The sequence below is a fragment of the Lygodium microphyllum genome, chromosome 9 (genome assembly GCF_053477565.2).
Source record: "Lygodium microphyllum isolate KBCC chromosome 9, Lygodium_microphyllum_v1.1.10, whole genome shotgun sequence".
In the NCBI taxonomy this organism is placed as follows: Eukaryota; Viridiplantae; Streptophyta; class Polypodiopsida; order Schizaeales; family Lygodiaceae; genus Lygodium; species Lygodium microphyllum.
The window spans coordinates 70,996,998-71,008,194 of record NC_141143.1 but is presented as its reverse complement, the minus strand read 5'-3'; positions in this window follow the sequence as shown (position 1 = coordinate 71,008,194).

The window sequence follows — 11,197 nt, the reverse complement described above, 5'->3', positions numbered from 1 at the left end:
CCTACACCATTGGTTCTCACTCTTGGCAGAAAAATCCAACTCCTTTGAGCTCCCAGCTTTCCGAGAATGCCCATTTGGAGACCGACATCATACCCAGCAACATCAGCTCTATTTGACCCAGCTTGAAGACCTGCAAAAAAATCATTTTTTACTTCAGCCCTCCCTTGGCATTCATTGGCAGCTTGAAAACACTTCATTTGACACTTGGGAACATTCCCTTGATGCTCGACATTGGTGGTTATCATTGGCATTGATTTGTGAACTGATTTGCCTTAGTCCAGGATTGTTTTCCATAGTCCACATGTAGCCTTAAATAGTGTTACATCAGCACTTTATGTTTATGCTTGGTTGGCATTGACATTTAATGTGCGGTTGGTCCTAAATGGTCCCCGAATGTTAGGGGAATGTATGCCTATTGATTGGCCATCATTTGGAGCTGATTTAATGGCTTGAAATACTCAGTTTTACATAGTAAATCACTACTTTACACTTCAGGACTGAAGCTTATTTAGTCACATTATGCTTTGCCTATTGGTCACACGGGTGCTTCCCGGGTGTTTCATATGACTATCGGGATACAAATGAAGGTTGACAAATGCTTTGGATGGTTTCGGAATGTATTTTGAGCCTTGTTTGAGCTCTATATTTGTTGGCATTTACTTGACATTGGTCTACAATGGCATGCTTTGTGGACATAGGTTATACCTATGGTCTATGTATGACCCATTGGTACATGCTTGATGCTTATGTTACCTACACATGCTAGTTACATTTTTTGGACTTGAATGCTATTGGAGACTCATTTGGGCTTGACTTTGGATAGTCTAGAGCTTATTTTGGTCTTGCTTTGGCTCATCAAAGATTGATTGGGATTGTCTTCATGACATCCCATGCTATCATTAGATACTTGACTGCTCATATGCTCTAGATGTCTTACTAACGTATGATCTTGGATACTCCATCACTAGTGCTCTTACATGCTTTGTTTGATCTTATTTGCTTGAAACTTATGACTTTTGTGCCAGTGGGAGCATCTTTGTATGATTATCAGACATTGAGCAGTGCAGCTTATGCATATTGAGCTTTTGGATCTTTGAGACCAGGATCTCCTCGTAGATGATGTATGGTTGAAATACCTTGGTCCGTGTAGATGTACTTGGGCTGATTCAGATTTGTATTCACTAATCAGACACCGAATTGTGTCAAGTCTTGGCAGTGGTATATACATTTTTCCCTGTTGATCGGGGGGTTGTATCGATTTTACTGACGGACTTTGTCTGACATGCTTGGGTATTGGCTCATGTCAATTTGATTGTTACATGCTTGTTGATGCCCGCTTGATGCTGGTTTTGCATTGATAGTCATCAGTGGTTGATTTTTTTTTTTTTTGCCTACTGTCAGCTATCATTATACACTGCTACAAATTATTATAGCAAGCATATATCTTTGAGCTGTGATGTATTTTTCATGCTGAATCATCTTGGTTTGATGTACTTTTGATGGTGGTGGGAAGCATAATTAAATACTTGTTTCTCGCCATTTGGCCTTGGTTTTGGTGATTTTTAATCATTTTCTACAATTTATAGCAAGCAGTTTTGAACTTTCTACACAGTTTTAGCTTGTAATATGGCATCTTCTTCCAATGACAGTGCTATCTTCAACATCATTAAGCTTGATGGTACGAATTATGACTATTGGAAGAGTCAAGTTTGGTAGGTATTGGTACAAATATCGTAGATAAAGCCGCTAAGGTTGAGTGGAGAGTAGCCTGAAACTATGACTAATGACGAATGGATGGAGCTTGATGAGTTATGCAAGTCCACCCTCATCTTGTCTTCCACTAAACATGTGCATTACAATGTGGTTGAGGAAGCACAGAGTGCTTGACAGCTTTGGGATAAGATCAAGAACCTCTATGACAAGCAAAGTCCTGCAAGTCAAATATATTAGGTGAAATAGCTTATGGATCTCCACATGAAAGAGAATATGACCATGTCAGCTCATCTGAGCTAGTTTCATGCTATTCTTAAGAACTTGGTTTCACATGGCATTGATTTCAAAGAGGATGTCACTCCGTTGATCTTGCTTGGAACTCTTAATGAGTCTTAGGATGTATTCCACATTGCCTTATGTGCTTCTACCACTACTCTAAAGCTATATGATGTTGAGAGCTCTCTTCTATAGGAAGAGATAAACTGTAAGAATTTGGATGCCTCTCGTGTGTCTCATGCTTTGACAGTTAGACGCCAACATGATGGAAATGCAAAGAATGACTGGGCAATGGCCATGGATAGGATTCATAGAAATCTTGGTCAAAGTCGCGTGGCAAGTCGCACAGTAAGTCTCATGGGAGAAATGCAAATCTAACTTGTTATCATTGTGGGAAGAAAGGCCACATAAGGCCACAGTGTCATGAATTACGCAATGAAAGGTGTAAAGACAAGGGAAAAGAGAAAGTGTAAGAAAAGTCTTCTGATTGTAGCATAGTACATGCTAAGTCAAGTATTAAAATTGAAGAGATCAATATTATGCAGCCCGAGGATAGTGTTGGGGATTATATCCTTGCAATAGCTTTATCTAGTGCTTCGTAGATGATAGAGATACACTCTATGTATGCACAGTGTTGGCTCTTGGACTCATGTGTGTTCTTTCATGTGACACCTTGCCAAGAGTGGTTCCATTCATACCATTTTGTTTCAGGTTTTGTGTGCTTTCTTTTATTTTCTTTTCCACTCCTCACTAGGGTAGATTCATCTTTAATAAGTGGGAGGTTATTGGGGGTAAAGATGCCTTCGCCTAGTCGCCCGTGTATTACTACACTGATAGTACCCATGCCTGCACACTGTAGGCAACGGGCACCTATCACTATCACTTTATTATTTATTCTTTTAGTGACAGATGAATAAAGGGAAGATTGATCACACATTGTGACTGTTGGAGTTCCCACATTGTGGGTCTCTCTCTCTCTCTCTTGCTCTTGCTCTCTTGCCATAGCTCTCCCATACAAGCTTCAATCCTTCTTACCTTTCAGCTTTTACCACCCCATGTCAGGTGGGTCGCATTAGCCATCCACAAAGGTGACTCAAGATTTGAAAAAATTTCCCCTCCAAAAATGGATTTTTCTCCCCCAAAACCTCTTCTTATGACATGTATAGTCAAAAAATATACTTTTTGGTATCTTTCTACAAGACATGCTTCCAGTTTGGTCGTTCTCTTATCTCTATTTCACAAATGTTCGTAAATTTCTATCCTCCCAACTTCTCTCAACCATAGCCACACAGTCCCCAGTTTCTCTCAACTATAACCACATAGTACCCCAACTTCTCTCTTTTTTCCATGGTCATACTCCTACCTCCATTTCACAAATATTCTCATATTTCTATTCTCACATTGCCATAGCCACATAGCCCCCAGCTTCTCCCACAACCATAGCCACATAGTATCCAACCTCTCTCTTTCTTTTGAGCATAGCCATAGCCACACAGCTCCCATATTCTCCTAGCCATACCCACCAAGCACCCAACTTCTCTCTTTCTTCCATGGTAATTTTATTTATTTCATTCCATAAAATTTCTCATTTTTTTGTGCTCACACAACCATAGCCACACAACCCTCCTTACTTCTATTAATATTCCAATGGCATCTACATGCCAGCAAAGGCAACCCTGTGATTCCATATCTACTATCTATGTACACAATACAAAGGATAAACATGGAAAATGCAAAGGAGCATCGTTCAACAAGGATTCATGGGTCTACATGCAACCTTGAACAATAGGGACTCATCAAGTTCATCATCGTGGTGTACTAAAAAATCATTGGAAGGGTAGAGTGCTTGGGTTTCATGAGGCTCAAGATGATGGCCTTGTTGTATCGGTTCAGCATGTGTATGGTGTGAAGGACTTGAAGCTACCTCTTGGGACTACTTGACAATTCCTTCCCTCGAATTGTAAGTCACTGGTTTTATGCTCTTAACTTCCCATATGTTTTTGAGGTTTTTACTTATTATCTCCTATTAGATATTGTCCCTTTGAATCTTGTTGAAGATCAACCTTTGGGAAGGTTGTTTGGGATATGAAAAGGTCTACACATGGATGTGGGTGAGACAATGATAATTGAAAAGTCATCATAATATCTTTTAGATTGCAAGATTTTCTTCTATAAGTTCATGTATATAGTGCCTACATTAGTTGATTCGTATGGTTCTCTTGAATTACTTTATTGTTCATCTCTCAATTCTTTGGAATAGCCCATTTTGGATTAGTAGACGCTTCACACATTAAAATTGAAGATCTTACATGATATTCATAACTCATGGAGATTCAAGAGACCTTCAAGATTAGTGGATCTTTCATGGTTTGTACCAATTCATATCTTTGCATATATCTTCAAAAGCACTAATGCGTATCAATGTCCCTCCACGTTCATTTGTAAGAACATAATTGAGGAATTTCTTAATTCCAATTTTGAAAAAGGATAAAATAAGGTGAGTAGGGTGCACAAAGGTGACATCTTTTCATGCAAAGTTGTGGTCTCTATGTTACCTTTCATTACTTGATTGTATTTTTATCATTGTATATGTGCTTCTATTATTAAGGTTTGATGAAGAAAGCAAGCCAATGGATTTTCTTGGAGTCCATTCAAGACATGGGACAAGCATTTGATATTCAAATTCATATGCTAGGCGAACTGGTTGAGTCAATCACAATGAGTGATTGTTGGAGTCTCCTAAAATTTCAAGAGCATCTTGTCTTGATGAGAAGCATTCCTATGGAGAGCCTCAACTTCTGTATTGGTAGTAGAAAGGTGAGCTTGTTTAATATTGGAAAATTTTAATTTTGGTTGGGATAATATTTCAAATCTTATTTAGTTTTTTTTCTTTCAAATGGGCAAAATAATGGAGAAGAATTATATGTTATCGAGTAGTTTGCAAAACAAGTTAATTTTTCTGTAAAATGATGTATCAAAAATTTACAATGAATAGAGCAAGGGATTTTTTTCAATTCTCTAACATTCTATATTTTGGATTATTTTTTTATTTTGTTTTTTAAACTTTAAAAAAAGGATTTCTTAAAACTAAAATTTAAGTCATGGCCTATAAAAACCATTTGCTTAGCCTCATTTTCATTTTCCAACTCTCCAATCGCTTTTCCTCTCCCAAGCATCCTTTGACTTATCTCCTACACCCCTTCTTCCATGATAGATCACACTCTTAATAGTTTCATGCAAATTCTTTCAGGGCACAAAATTTGTAGAGAGATGAGATCTTTAGAAGATCTGTTGTTTCAATATCAAGTACTATGATACGATATTGTGACATGGTCCAAGCCTACAATACCCTATTGAGTACATGAACACATACTTATGAGACTATACCGTCGGGTTCAAGGATTCAAATGAGGAATGGGTACCTTGAAATCTTTTGAAATAATCAATAGCACGGAGGTATTTTGCAAATGACTAGGCCATTTCTATGTAAATCTCATCCCCTCCTCCACTTCAAGCACCTCACTCCTCAACAAGCCACTGAATACGACTTTGATCGACATGGCACTAACTACCTCTCATGGATTGCCACTTTTATTTTGTCACTCAATGAAGGTGAGGATCCCCCTACAGTAATAGTGAATGCTAAAGAGCATATCGGAGGCTTGTTGAAGGATGCTCCTAATCCAAAGCCTTCACTAATGTGGACAATTCGAGAGAGAAAGCAAAGGCTGTAGAAGAGGTAAAAGCTCTAGACCTTATAGTCGATAAAACTATAGTTGCTATGGATAGTACCTTAGAAGGTGGTTTAAGTGAGTAGGAGAATGCACCCTCTATCATTGATGTAGACTATCACATAGATAACATGATCAAAGGCTGTATTGGTGACGACAAAGAATTCGTGCTTCTCCATGATGTGGAAAAAAAATTTGGAGTGAGGGAGGATGAGGTGTTGTCAATGCTAGCAATCACCAATGAATTTCCCCTTGTGTCTAATGATCCACCTACAAAGTACAAAAATCTGATGCTAGGAGACATAAACAACACACTCATTACAAAAATCTGATGCTAGGAGACATAAACAACACACTCATAACTCTTGGAGATGTTGTGGACTTGGTGGAGCATGTCATGGTTGGCACCCAAGAGTTTAAGGTAGTGCAGGCCAACTCAATGGCGAGATAGGTGCCATTGGAAGAGCAACAAGTCCCCCCCAATTGATGAGTCCAAGTCAAGTGTGGACTTGACCAAACCCTTGAAGGTTGCTACTACTGATCCCGAGCAAGAAGTGTGTCAATAGTCAATCTAGACAGTTTGTTTTACTATGCATACATTTTGAGCTAACTTCATGTCAATGTAGGCCATGCTTGACATGGATGATTTTGCAAGTCACTTGAAGGGTCGGGGAGCATTCGAGAAGGATGCCTTGATAGGGCACTACATTGGCTAAATCCCCATAGGTGGCATAGGCATTGTCCATACCACATTCATCCCCGGGCTCAACTCTCTATCTTGAAGGCCCTACGAAAAGTGATGTGTCTATCCACCATACCTCAAATATACACAAGATCATTCTTGTTAAAAAAGAGTTGGTGCAGCACATTTTTAGTATACGCCTATACAAAAGGATACTACAAGCCATGGGGATTGGCAAAGCCATAGGAGCCAACCAAGCTACCATACAAGAGAGCATCAAGGTAGGGTTGTTTTGTCAACGGCCATGAAGAGATGTAAGCAGGCCCATGAGAAAATTAAGCACCTAAAAATGACCTAAAACATGTATTGAGCCTTAGGACTCCAAGCATAACTCTATAAAGAAAAAGTCGTTTATATTTTGCACTATAATACAAATATATTTTTCTTGGAATCTATCTCTGAAGAATATTTTCCTTTTTTGTTCAACTATGATAAGATTGTAAGTATGTTACAAATCAACATTATGTGACATCAATGTTAATATTTTTAGAGTATGATAATTATTAAAAATACATATAAAAATTTTATTGATAAAAAATTTGTGGTTTTGACATACCAAATTGCTCAGTTTTGTCTCAAAAAGCCTAAAAATACCCAAAAAATGGTGATTTGAGCTATGCACAATGCCATGGATGCTGCAATGCTGTCAGAGGGGTTTTAGTCATTGAAAGGTCATATCCACTGGGGATCAGAGAGAGAGGGAAGTAGAGAATAGGAGATAAAAGAGAAGAAAAATAATAAACAAGTGGTACAAAAGATAAAGATAAAAGCTCAATGATTCAAAGCACTATGTATTGATAGAACCTGAGAAGATAAACAAAATCCTTATTTGGGACTACTCAGAAGCAATCTCCAAGCATTAAATATCTTGGAGCTCCCTTGTAGACCGATAACACGCACCAAACATTAACTTATTCTCCCAAAGCACTCCTTCTTCTTCTCCCAGTTCTTTTGGAGTATTGTTTGCTCCTATAAATTACGGCCGTGTATCGCCCAATTTCGGAATCCCTTCTTTTTGCATGAGATCTCCAAAATTGGTTGAAAAAGCAACTTACCTTTTGCATGTCACCCTATTCTAGAAAATTTCTACACCTTTTTTTGGATATTTACAAGAAATAATATCCAAAATATCAAAAATAGACTAAAATGATCCAAAATCTAGTATTTTACTATGGACACTAGCACTAATGACTAATATGACATTGATTCTCTAGATACATACAAAAGTCGGATGATGATGCACTCTAGGTTTTTTCACACTGTGTCTTCAAAGCGACACAACGTCCAAAGGTCGTATCAACCAGGGATCAGAGAGAGAAGAAAGTAGAGAATATGAGATAGAAGAGAAGAAAAATAATAGACAAGAGGTACAAAAGATAAAGACAAAGCTTAATTATTCAAAGCACTATGTATTGATAGAACCTGAGAATATAAACAGATCCTTGTCTAGGACTACTCCGAAATAATCTCCAAGCATTAGATCTCCTAGAGCTCCCTGGTAGTAGACCAAAAACGCATACCAAACATTACCTTCTTGTTTGCTTTGATCAGACCACAAATTTGATGGTTTTGTTGGCTTCGAAAGGGGCTAAAATCCCAAGACATCTAGTTAGAATTCTCCCAGAATGCTCCTTCTTCTTCTTTCCATTCAGAGTGTTGTTTGCTCCTATAAACTGCGATCACACCCTGCACGATTTTGGAAGCCCTTCTTTTTGCATGAGATCTCCAAAACTAGTTGAAAAAGCAACTTGCTTTTTGCATGTCACCCTATTCTAGAAGTTTTCTATACTTTTTTTGGATGTTTACAAGAAATAATATCCAAAATATCAAAAAATAGGCTAAAATTATCCAAAAATCTCGCATTTCTGAACCATCCATACTATGGACACTAGCACTAATGACTAATATGGCATTGACTCCCTAGATTCATAAGAAAAGTAGATGATGATGCACTCTAGGTTTTTTCACACTGTGTCCGCATTAGTGACACAACAACGTGTGAATGGGTAGGACCACAATGTGAATGGGCAAGATGAATTGTCATCCTATCCATTCATGCACTGTGGTATCCAATGATCTAAGCTATACAAGATGACCTGGATGCCACAACGTGTGAATGGATATGATGTTATCCTATCCATTCACATGCTATGGCATCTAGGGTATCTTGCATATCTCATATCACCATTTTTTTTTTTTGTATTTTTGGGCTTTTTGAGGCAAATTAAGTACTCTGACTTATCAAACCATAAATTTTTTACTGCCAAAATTTTAAAATTTCTCTATATTTCATCACTTGTATGATGCATGCTAACTTGTCATTAGACAAAGCAAAAAGATTAACTAGACCAATGCCTCGATAATCAATTTCTCGTTCTACTAAATCATCAAGTTTTTAATTGATATTGTAAATTTAATCATCACATTATCATGCACAAATACAAAGAGACATCCAAGGCATAATAAAAAGCAAAGGTTTTCCATTACATCTCGAAGTTTACAAAGTGCATTGCATTGCACTGTGTTATGGAAAATCTAGGCCCTTGGTAGCTTCAAACCTCTCTCCCCTCTTATCTATCTAGCTAGCTACATGTCTCTCTACATGATGGTCACCCACTTGGCATGGAGTGTGCATAAATATGCATCCTCAAAAAGGGCTACAAGATGATAGCGGAATTTTGGTGTTGATAAGTGCTTAAAAATAGCTAAAAATTATGAATATCAAGGGAAAAATATTCAACGTCGAAGGCGGCGGCTCCAGCTAGGACGATTTTAAGCGCCAAAGTGCTTTAAAGACGCCCTAGCGACACTTGTTGATTTTTCATAATTTTTCAGACTGTCGTGCGGTTGACAAGAGTGACTAGCCAATGCGGGATGCCGAGCTGGACGCCCAGGATCTTTCAGAGCTCGATTCGGAGTCCGGACGGGAAAGGTGCCAAGAAATTGTCAAGATTTGAAAGGGTGGCCACAACATGGACCAAAGGGGGGGTGCCCTTTGGGGACATTTTAACCCCCCAACCAAAAGGCACAAAAAAAAATCGTGGAGAGAGAGGAGAAGAAGGCGGCAACAGACCACGCCGAAATTCACGCCATGGATGGAGGAGGCCAATCTTCTGCCTGTGAGCAACCCCCCCAATTGATCATGGGGCTTCAATCCCCCTTGGATGCCAATCATTTTGCCGTGCTTCGCTCCTCCAATGGTGGTCTCTATGAAGATCTCTGATTTCAGTCTTTCTCTCTCCTCTCTCTCTCTCTCTCTCTTCTAAGGGCAGATTCATGTGGTGAAGAAGAAGAAGAAGAATGGATGGCGGATGCTTGTCCAATGAAGACCGGATTGCTCCGTGGTTCAAGAGGAAGGAAGATTGTTGATTGTGGACTATCATGAGCATTAATGGTGGCTGGAAATCAGTCCCGAGATATGGCAAATAAAAACCCGCAACCCGCAAAGAATGATAATCTCATTTTTACAAAGGAAATTGATGTTTTATGCAATTTGCTTCATGAATATTTGTTTCCATGGGATGATTATGCATTATAATATTGTTTGCAATGTGTTCCAACTGTTTGAAATCAGAAAATTAGAAAAATCATAAGTGTTGTGGATGAAATTAATGGTGTAAAATCGTAAAACATGTGAAATATGGGAAATTTTGGTGTTTTTGAGATATAAATGGAAAATATAATAAGACACACCAACTAAATTTGTGTTTTTGTTGCAAATGAACCTAAGGGCCAGAGCCCACAACTCATTTTGCATTTTTAGTCATTTAATATTGCAAAAAATACAAGAAAAATAGGAAAAATGTGAAAAAATAAGGAAAAAATGGATTTTGAGTGCCGAAAATTACGAAAAAATAAGAACCATGTTTGTGGATGTATGGGGGGTTCTGAAGAATGAGTTTTAGCCTCAGTTCAGCCCTACCTTTATGTTTTAGTGAGTTTTTATTGCTTTTCATGCAATAAAAATGCGGAAAATGAACCCTAAACCTATGCACTATGCACAACCTAAACGGGTGAGGGGGTAGAGGTATAAAAGGTGCTTAAATGCTGAATGAGCGCATGATAGAGGTCTGGCTAGTGCATGAGCCAGTGCCGGCCCGTTTTAGGTCCCATCAGTGGTGCGTCTACTGGGAGCCGCTTAGAAGTGGTGGTCCTCGAATCCTGGTTGTCTAGGAACCAGTTAGCAGTTTATGCCAAAGGATACCGAGTTTGACCCGTTATTCATCGATAAGCATCGTCTAGCCGAAATCCAAATGCAAGAGAGAGACGAAAGAGCTAGGCGACGTGCTGAAATTCTTAGGAGGTATTCCCCTAAGCGTAGCGGTGCTGAACCCTTACAAGGGAGTGGATCTAGTGGTCTTGGTGCCACAAGCAGTAAGTTAGAAGAAGATGGAAGCTCTAGTGCTCCCCTTTCTTCCATAAGCCTGTCTACATCAAGTGTGGGAGGTGTAACCCCACCGTCCCCTATTTCTAGTGCAAATCCAATTTCTGTCATGGCGAAGCCTATTGCAATTCCTGCAGGAACGACGGATTTGCCGGCTCTAGGTTACCCGCTACCCATTTTTAATGGGCTAGTTGAGGAAGATGCGGAACTCCACATTAGGGAGTTTCAAAAGCTGATGTTTAACTGTCGCATCCAAGAAGAAAGACATTTAATGATGTTCTTCAACATGACTCTCAAAGGAAGAGCTGCCATATGGTATCATGGTTTAGAAGCCGCAACCATATTGAATAT